The following is a 10071-nucleotide window of genomic DNA, read 5'->3' as shown; positions in this document are numbered from 1 at the left end:
GGCCGGAGGAGCCGCGGCGGCGGCCCCGGCTTCTGGAAACCGGTTTTGCTGCTGTGTCATTTCGTCGCAGCCCCTCCTTTCGCCGTCCCCGTCCACCCACCCCCCCCCACTCCGCCCCTTCGTATGGGCGCCCCTCGGTGTGGTGTCCGTTTCCCTCGCGGAGCCCACCAGCCAAATGTCACCGTGTCCCCGAGGTGCTCGGGAAGGGAGCGGGCTGGGACCGAGCTTGGCCAAGCAACGGTAAACAGCCCCCGGACTGCGGGCTGGACGCGGCGGTGGGTGGGCACGTCCAAGTTTAAAGGTGAAGAGACTGGGAACCCGGTGGCCCTCCGCGTCTAGCAGGCTGCATCCGCAAACGAGGCTTGGAGTGGGTGGTACATGGCCCTCAGTTAAGTCTCAACCTGCTGACCTTTTTCTATGGAGTTGTCATCCAGACAAGGTAGGGAAATGGAATGGCTTCTGCTGACTCTTCTTACAGCAACTTAAACAAACAAACAAAAAAAATGACAGTACTATGGCCTTGTTGGCAACCTTGAAATTCAGTTTGCTCCCTTCAGCTAGGTCTTGTAGAGTTTATGTGTGTAGTTGAATGGACGACAGTTGTATGGGTGCTTATTAAATCTTCCTGAAAGTAACAGAGGTAGCTGATTCTGTCGAAAGGTCGGTCTTACCAGAAGACCTGCAGGTGGTTTTCTTACCTGATGATTTAAAAAATACTTTTGCTCTCGTAGTTGCTTGTTCAGCTGACTCGTGAAAGGGGCTGTTAGGGGGTGCACAGGTAATTCTGGGGTCCTGTTCTAAAACAGGCTGTGTGTTTTCACTGCAAATATGTCAGTGGCAGACAGTGTTTAGTTTCGAGTTTTATTCTAACAACATGGGGTGAATTTAGCTAACAGTCTGTATTTTAGAATGAAAGTTTCCACAGTGGGAGCAACGCATTTTATATCCAGCGTCGCACTGGCATCCTAAATCACGGACAAGTCGGAAGTCAGTGTCCATAGACGAGGTAAATAAGTGGAGAGGAGAATGACCAGTTAAGTGGAGAGGATAAGAGGATAAAAATAAATTTAGTAATCAAACATGTGGACCGTTGTATCTGCTTAAGGATCCGTGCTTGTAATTCTCTGGGGTGCCAGAGATCAGACGTGCGTTGGGGGAAGAGCTCCTTGCTGTCAAAGTAGTTTCGATGGTGGAGTAGAATTTCAGAGTTAGTGAGTTGACATTAAAGGGCTCCATAGTGTCTTCCTGGTCTGAGATGGATACAGGGAATGAAACACTTCCCACTGGCTTTCAAGTGCCTTTCTGAAAATGAAAGTGTCTGGGTTCTTTATTGTCCTCGTACCACCTTCCTCAAGGCCAGGGCTTTGCCAAAAGGAAAGATGCCGGACCTGGGACCCCGCGCAGTGCGACGCCTCTCGGCGCGCCGGCGGAGACCGGGTGTCTGGTCTGGGGGTGAAAGGTCTTGGCCCAGCCCCGCAGGTGAGCACTTGAACCCCGGCGCGCGTGTGAAGGCTGGCAGGGCCGGCGGGAGGTGTCCCCGGATATGTGGGTGTGCGCGGCGCGGCGCGGCGCGGCCGGGAGGGCGGGCCGGGGCGGGGAGGAGGAGGAAGAAGGGGGAGGTGACTGACGGCGGCGGCGCGCCGGCCCGGGCTGGGCTGCCGGGGAAGCTGCTGAGCTGTGATGGTGATGACGAGGTGAAAATGGCGGATCTTTCGAAATACAATCCCGGCCCCTGACATACCAGAGGCGGCGGCGGCGGCGACCTCGCCACCCGGGGTCCCTCCTCGGCTCCTGGTTACCCTGTAGCACTCCAGTCCGGGCCAAGTGGGAAAGGAAGCAACTGGGCAGAGCTACTGTGCACGGGCAAACCAAGCACTACCCGGACTCGGGATTGCCCGGGACCTTCTGGAGCCCCCACCTCGGAGCCCCAGGGAGGAGCAAGCGGCAGCCGCTGGAGGTAGAGGAGGACGGGGTACCCGAGCACTTGGCTGTCTGGAGGTCGCTGTTATTTGGGGAGATGTGGGTGGGTGGAGGAGGAACTGCGTGTGATCCGGGAATGACTTGTCCGGAGTGCAAAGGATCGGTAGCCTCGTAATGACATCAACATTATTCTCTGAGTATCAAGAGGGCTCGAGTTTGCTTTTATACCTCAGGCTGCCGCTGAGGCCTAGAGGAACCGCTAGTGCTTATCATGATTTCCTGATGTGATACCAAAATATCCACTCTGACGGGTGTTGTGGGCTTGGTGGTCTCCAGCAGTCTTATGGGGTTGCATGTTCCTTTAGGGAGGCAAAGCATTGGCATTTTCTTCTGCATTTTAGGTCCGACTTAGATCACAGTCTATAACTTGTTGGGGGTGTGGAGCCTCACGTCTTTTGAGCATATGGACCAGTTTTGTAGCAATCGATTAAAAACCGTTTTTGCCTTTCTTTATTTTTGACATTATGGGTCTGTCAACCAAAGAGTGGCCTTTATGCTCCTGCCAATTGGCAAATAATAATTGAGATACTGTCAGTCATATTTTATACCCATACTCGTCCCTTCCAATTTCATGAATTCAGAGAATAAAGTTATGGAAGATTTTACACTAGGCTGTATTCCATGGGAAATTCAATTCAGGAATCTATTTTGGTCATGAGTTTTACTTCCATTGTCAAAGGGAGGCTGCCATGGCCTGATGGAAGCCTTAGTTGTGATTAGATGTGAGACCACTAAGTTGGTAGAGAAAGTAAGACCTCTGCTGTATTCTAAGAGATGATTGACTGTATGATGGACACACTTTACATTTCTTAGATTATGTAAAGATGCATATGTATGTTGCAGGATCCCTAAGCAGGCTATTTCCTTGCACATGAAAGGAATGTTACTGAAAGGTTACATAGTAATCAATTTTTTATACATTAATTTAGGATCCTCTTTTATTCTCCACACCTTCAGCAGTGCAAGATTGGTCAGTAACATTGAGTGTTTGAAAGTAACAGATTAATACTTAAGAAATGCCCAATAGTAACTAACACTTTTGCTTACCAGTAAATTCCCTTGTTCAAATTGCGGAAGAGTAACAGACATTATATAATGCTGTACATTGTATTTTGTATTTAGGAGGGAATTAGTTTATGGAAATGTGTGAATAGTTTAGACTTTTGGCTTTTTTTTTTTTTTTGGTTGGTTGTGGGGCTTGAACTCTGGGTCTGGGCACTGTCCCTCAGCTCTTCAGCTCAAGGGAGCCCTCTAACCACTTGAGCCATAGTGCCACTTCCGGTTTTCTAGAGGTTAAGGAGGTAAGAGTGTCAAGGACTTTCCTACCGGAGCTAGATTTGAGCTGTAATCCTCAGATCTCAGCCTCCTTAGTAGCTAAGATTACAGGCGTAAGCCACTGGCGCCCTGTGCTTCTGGCTTTTATTCACTATAAAAATTAATGACCCAAAAAGTTTCAGAGGAAATATTTGAGAAGTGCTTAGAATATCAAATAATTATTAAAATACATGTCATTAAATATTTAATATATCATGCTTAATATAAATATTTCATTAACATATAGTTTGATATTGCATTACGTAATAGGAACTGGATCTTTCTTTTTTTCTTTTTTGTGGGTCGTGGGGCCTGAACTCTGGGCCTGGGCGCTGTCCCTCAGCTCTTCAGCTCAAGGCTAGTGTCCTACCACTTGAGCCACAACGCCACTTTGGCTTTTTTTCTGCTTATGTGGTGCTGACGAATCAGACTCAGGGCCTCATGCATGGGAGGCAAGCACTCTACCACTGAGCCAACTTTCTAGCCCCTGGATCTTTGTTTTTTAATTATACTTTTCATGTTGCAATTATTTGGTTCATGCCAACTGAGTTTATTTAGTAATAGAACTAAGATTTAAAAGCTAGATATATTAAAGTGTTTTCAAATTAGTTTACTTAGTTTGTTAGTTTGTTTGAGTCAGGTTTTTACTTATATTGCCCCTGCTGATTTCTGACTCACAAACTACCTGTCTGAACCTCCCAGGTGCTGGAATTTTAGGTGTGTATTACTATGTCCAGCTTTAGATTTTCGTTCCTGTTTTGCAAACTGTTATATGTTGCACATCCTAATCTGAAACTCTTTAAGATCCAAAATGTTTTACTCAGAAAGCTTCTGATTTGGGAGCATTTCAAATTTGCTGATTTGGTTATGCTTAACAGTAAAGTTGATGCAAATATTCCAAAATCTGAAAACTTGGAATACTTCCTTTTTGAGAATGGATAGTCAGCTTGCACTGGGTATCTTTTATGGGTCATACACTGTGCTAGAGATAAGAGCTGAATATAACCTCAATATTATGATCTCAGGGAGTTTTCAGTTTAAGAACAGTTAGCATGGGGCTCAGACCTGTGATCCCAGCCCTCAAGAGATGAAGTTAGGAGAATCAAAAGTTCTAGGCCAGCCTGAGCTACCCAGTGAGACCCTGTGTTAGACGTCTTCCTCAAAAAGGGAAGGGAAAGGAGGGGGGCTTATTGCTAGAGGTTTTTGTTTGTTTTTGTTTTTATTTTCACTAGGATAGTGATAGTCTCCTGAATATTCCTAAGGAGATAAACTCAGTAAAGTTTAGGTGTATGGATGTATTGTAGATGAAGGGAGTCAGGTATAAAAATATCATAGTAGGCTCTAAGCTTTATAAATTACTGTTGGTTGCCGAGGGATATAGTCATTGAGAAGTTGTAATTTTATGTTATTTGAGATGTCACAGATGACACATTCTTAAACTCTGGTGTTTGATAGGATATTGGCTGTCATAAAATGTAGAAAAATCAGGAGAGGCTAATTTATTTATTTGTTTATTTATTAATTATTATTATTATTATTACTTGGGTCTGGTTGTGGGGCCTGAACTCTGGGCCTGGGCGCTGTCCCTCAGCTCTTCAGCTCAAGGCTAGTGCTCTACCACTTGAGCCACAGCGCCACTTCCGGCTTTTTTCTTCTTGCTTATGTGGTGCTGAGGAATTGAACCCAGGGCCCCAGGCATACAAGGCAAGTGCTCTACCACTGAGCCACCTTCTCAGCCCCATGGAGAGGCTAATTTAGAGAAGCAGGAAAATAATTTGTGTTACAGTGTACCTATAATCGTCTTCATAGTGACTTGTAAATAAACTGAGGCTCAGATAATTGCCTGAGATTGCATGATAAGCAAGTAGGGGGCCCAAGATTTGAGAATGAGTCTTTATGGTTAGACTCCTGTATTAATCTGTTTTTGTTTGTTTGACACATTTCCCTATGTAGCATAGGCTAAGTTCAAATTCATGATCTTCCTGCTTTAGCCTCAGTATAGTAATCTCAGGGGTTTTTTGTTTGTTTTGGTGTCTGTTCTTGAGGTGTTGTCCCTGAGCTTTTGTTCTCAAGGTTAGCACTAGCACTTTATATTGCTTTAGCCATAGCTTCACTGATGCCTTTTCTTTGGCGATTAGTTGGCAAGAGGGGTCTTATAGTCTTTACTGCCTGGGCTGACTTTGTTTTTGTTTTTTTTTTTTTTTTTGGTCTGTTGTGGGGCCTGAGCTCTGGGCCTGGGGGGCTGACCCTGAGCTCTTCAGCTCAAGGCTAGCGCTCTACCACTTGAACCACAACACCACTTCCAGCTTTTTCTGCTTATGTGGTGCTGAGGAATGGAACCCAGGGCCTCATGCACGCAAGGCAAGCACTCTACCACTAAGCCACCTTCCCAGCCCCTGCCTGGGCTGACTGAACAGAATTTGTGAGATCTCAGCATCCTGAGTGGCTAGGATTATAGGCGTGAGCCATGGGTGCTCAGCACAACTTCATTTCTAAAGGAAACAATTTTGAATCCCTAGTAGTCACCTAAATTAGGAAGATATTTAGGTAAATTTTTAGATAAAGTAGCAAAACTATCAAATCAAATTTAGATTGATATTGTTTTACTGAAACTCAATCCTCCCCTCCCCCCTTTTGACACAGTGTCTTACTGTATAGCACAAACAGGCCTCAAACTCTTTATTTGCCTGCTTTACTGGTGCTGGGATTACAAGAATGCAATACTATGCCTGGCTTGTAACTAAATCTTTCTTTGTATTGTAAATATACTATTGTCTGCCTTGACATAAGTATGCAGTTTTCTATATCATATTTATCCCATGTTTACTCAGTTCCTAAACCACTCTTCTATGTAGTTTGAACAGTACAGAACTTTTCTCTTTATGCTACAGGTTAAGTGGTTTGGCTTTTACTTGGCAAAAATGTCATTTACTTTACAGGTTCTGTCTCTTTTTCTCTAGTCTGTAGTCTTTCTCATATCCTTGAGTTTTCACATCCTTGATTTTGACTGTGGAATGGCTATGTAACTGATTCAGATTATGCTTTTAAAAGAATGCTATCAAAATGAAAGTGTGGGCTGGCAACGTGGCTTAGTGGTAGAGTGCTTGCCTAGCATGAAGCCCTGGGTTCGATTCCTCAGTACCACATACATAGAGAAAGCCAGAAAAGTGGCTCTGTGGCTCTAGTAGTAGAGTGCTAGGCTTGAGCAAAAGAAGCTCAGAGACAGTGCCCAGGCCCTGAGTTCAAGCCCAGGGACTGGCATCCCCTTTCCACCCCCCCCAAAAAAAAAGGAAAGAAAAGAAAATGAAAGTGCTAATCTTTCAAATCTTCAGCAGAAATCAAGTGTAGTTCACTGTTTCCAGTTGAGTTTGAGAAATACAGTTTTTACCTGCTTTTTGAATTGTTGGTGTTTGGTTTGGAAAGCAAAGCTAAAATCTAAGTTGTATATATAACTAGTGCACTTAAATACTCACATCATTCTATCTAAACATATCACAGATTACTTGCTCATCAGTTCTACAGCAACGGGTCTTGTTATATTCATGTTATGTACAAAAATGAAAATGTCCTCCCAAGTGCCTCTCCTCCTATATCTAAGAGAACATCATTTCTATAGTGGTAATATTCTGTTGTTTTTTGAACTTCTTAAAATATTATCTAGCTACTCAGGAGGCTGAGATCTGAGGCAGTTTGAAGCCGGGCAGGAAAGTGCATGAGACTCTTACCTCCAATTAATCACCAGAAAACAGGAAGTGGTGCTGTGGCTCAAAATGGTAGAGTGCTAGCTTTGAGCAAAAAGAGCTCAGAGACAGTGCTCAGGCCCCAAATTCAAGCCCCCAGACTGAGCAAAAATAACAAACAAAATGTAAAAGTATAGAGCACTTGCCTTTTGTATCATATATTTTATTTATTTTACCTCTTTTTCATTGTTACCATCCTAAATCATACTTTCTGTTTATTTTTATTTTGAACTGTTTACTTTAATGGCTCTTTCATTGATAAGCCTGTCTGTCCCCAATTCAATCCAATACTGAGATGAGGATACTTCTCCCGAAGTACAGCTGTGATCATTGATTTCTCACCTGCTCAGGGTAAGGGCTTTAATTTCACAGCATTTCACAAAGTTGGGAAGCAATAACATTAGTTAAATGACTGAAAAAAAAGTTATAAGATAATTAATAAAACCTTGTAGATGTTTTAGATGAATATAATTGTAAAGGATATTATTTAAAATCCATCTTTTGGGAAATGTACTTGAAAACAGTTGCTTAGTTTGTTACTATGATTTATGGTGATGTGGAAACATGCCTACACAAATAGACAGTTATATTCTAAGCCAAACAAATACTGAGTTTTTAATGATATTCTTTCTCTATGATTGTATTATTTATATTGAGAAGTTATCACTACTTTTTGGTTGTATTGGATTTGAACTGAGGGCCTTGCACTTTAACTAGGCAGGCACTCTACTACATGGACTATATCCCAAGCATGTAAGAGATTATTGCTTGCCAGGTCTTGGTGATGGATAGGGATTTGGTGATGATGAAGACCAATCAGTATATATCCTGGTGTTGTTTGCATTCCAAATAATGGAGGAATAGTAACCACACTGTAAACAAAGAGTCTAGAGCTTTTTGGTGGTGATAGGTGCTATTTATAGGAATGCTAGAGTAGTGGGATGGAGTGCCTGGTTGTAGGGCTTGAACTCAGGGCCTGGGCACTTTCCTTGTGCCCTTTTGCTCAATGCTAGCACCTCTTGGAGCCACAGTGCCACACAGTTTTTGTGTAGTTATTTTGAGATAAAATTTTCACAGGGACTTTTCTGCCCGGGCTGGCTTTGAACCGCAATCTGCAGATCTCAGTCTCCTGAATAGCTAGGATTATAGGCGTGAGCCATAGCACCTGGCTGAAATTATTAGGTTTTTGACAAGAGTGGCCAAATCTCATTGGATTTAAACCCTTCAACTGTGATCAACTGGGAAGGAGTAACAATTCATTGGCTTACTTTTTAAATTTAATTATTTGTTTATTATTGTCAGTCGTGGGGCCTGAACTCTGGGCTTGGGCAGCCTGAACTCTGGGCCTGGGCGCTGTCCCTCAGCTCTTTAGCTCAGGCTAGTGTTCTACCATAGCACCACTTCCAGCCTTTTCTGCTTATGTGTTGCTGAGGAACCGAACCCAAGGCCTCATGCATGTAAGGCAAGCACTCTACCACTGAGTCACCTTCCCAGCCCCTTGGCTTACTTTTTATGTTACAAATTTTAGTGTTGGAGACATGGAGCACGCAGTGCATTTTTTTCTCTGTTCGTAGGGTTTGAACTCAGAGCCTGTCTCTGTCTCTGAGGTTTTTTTGGCTCAAGCCCGGTGCCCTACCACTTGAGGTAGGGCTTTTTAGTGGTTAAAATTGGAGATAAGAGTCTTACAGAAGCCGGCACTGGTGGCTCACGCCTGTAATCTTAGCTACTTAGGAGGTTGAGATCTAAGGATCCGGGTTCAAAGCCAGTCAGTGAGACTCTAATCTCTAGTAAACCACTCAGAAAACCAGAAGTGGTTTTGTGACTCAAGTGGTAGAGCCCTAGCCTTGAGCTGAAGAGTTGAGGGACAGTGCCCAAGCCCAGAGTTAAAGCTCCACGACTACCAAAAAAAAAAAAAAAAAGAGTCTTACAGATTTGTTTACCTAGGTTGATTTCAAACTTCAGTCCTCAGACCTTAGGCTTCTGAGTGTCTGGGCACCACTTTTTGGCTTCTTTTATAGGTAACTCCTCACCAAGTGAATTGATCTAAATCCTTAAGGCTCTTTGGCTCTCTAGTCCTCAACACTGATGATGAGGACACATGTGCTAGTACATAACTTCCATTCCTAAGGGATAAAATTAGGGTGATGATTCATGTAACTATGGTCATGCCTTTTCCTGTTGTGCTTACATGCTCCTTTTGAAAGTTATTTACCATGCCCTGTGTGTGTGACCCTGACTGAAATATATAATAAGGATATATATATATATATATATAATAAGGTGGTTGGTAGTCTGCTCAATGACTTCTGAGATACCATGGCTCTCACCTCTACACAGTCCTATATTTTATAGACTGGCTAAACCAGTCAGACCTTTTCTTATTAGAAGTTTGAACTACTATTCTTAATTCAAAGTTACTCCTGTAACTTTTGGACTCTTTATTTTTTCCTTGACAGAGTCTAGTTCAGGCTGGCCTTGAACTTACTTGAAATCCTCCTACCTCTTCTAACTCTCCTACCCTCTACCTCTCAAGTGTTAGGATCATAGTGTGTTAATACACTGGGTTACTTTTAGAGTTTCTTCTACTTTAGGACAAATAAAAACATATTCTGTGTGCTAGAAGTGTGGCTCAAGCAGTAGAATGCCTGCCTAACAAGTATGAAATCAGTTCTGCAAAGAAGAAAAAGCAAAACCAAAAAAATTAGTAACAGCTTTAAAGTATATGAAGCAGAGTCACAAAACCATTACTCTTAGGGATTTTAACACTCTTTCAATAGTTGGTTGAATTATTAAGAACTCAGCAACTTTTTTTTTTTTTTGGGGTCCAGTCGTGGGGCCTGAACTCTGGGCCTGGGCACTGTCCCTCAGCTCTTCAGCTCAAGGCTAGCGCTCTAACACTTGAGCCACAGCGCCACTTCCAGCTTTTTTCTTTTTGCTGCTTTCTTGGTGCTGAGGAATTGAACCCAGGGCCTCAGGCATGCAAGGCAAGCGCTCTACCACTGAGCCACCTTCCCAGCCCTAGCAACTTACTTTATTT

General features: G+C 43.4%; 1 protein-coding gene across 1 annotated transcript in view; it reads left to right on the top strand.

The window, feature by feature from the left end:
- Window positions 1-1677: 1677 nt before the first annotated feature.
- Lin54 (lin-54 DREAM MuvB core complex component) overlaps window positions 1678-10071 on the top strand; it is a 68228-nt gene continuing 59834 nt past the window's right edge. Inside the window, exon 1 of the mRNA XM_013020109.1 lies at window positions 1678-1957. The gene's annotated coding sequence lies outside the window, so the exon portion shown is untranslated. The remainder of the gene's footprint in view (window positions 1958-10071) is intronic.

The sequence above is a fragment of the Dipodomys ordii genome, unplaced genomic scaffold (assembly GCF_000151885.1).
Source record: "Dipodomys ordii isolate 6190 unplaced genomic scaffold, Dord_2.0 Scaffold49, whole genome shotgun sequence".
NCBI lineage: Eukaryota > Metazoa > Chordata > Mammalia > Rodentia > Heteromyidae > Dipodomys > Dipodomys ordii.
This window is presented reverse-complemented; position numbering and strand designations above follow the sequence as displayed.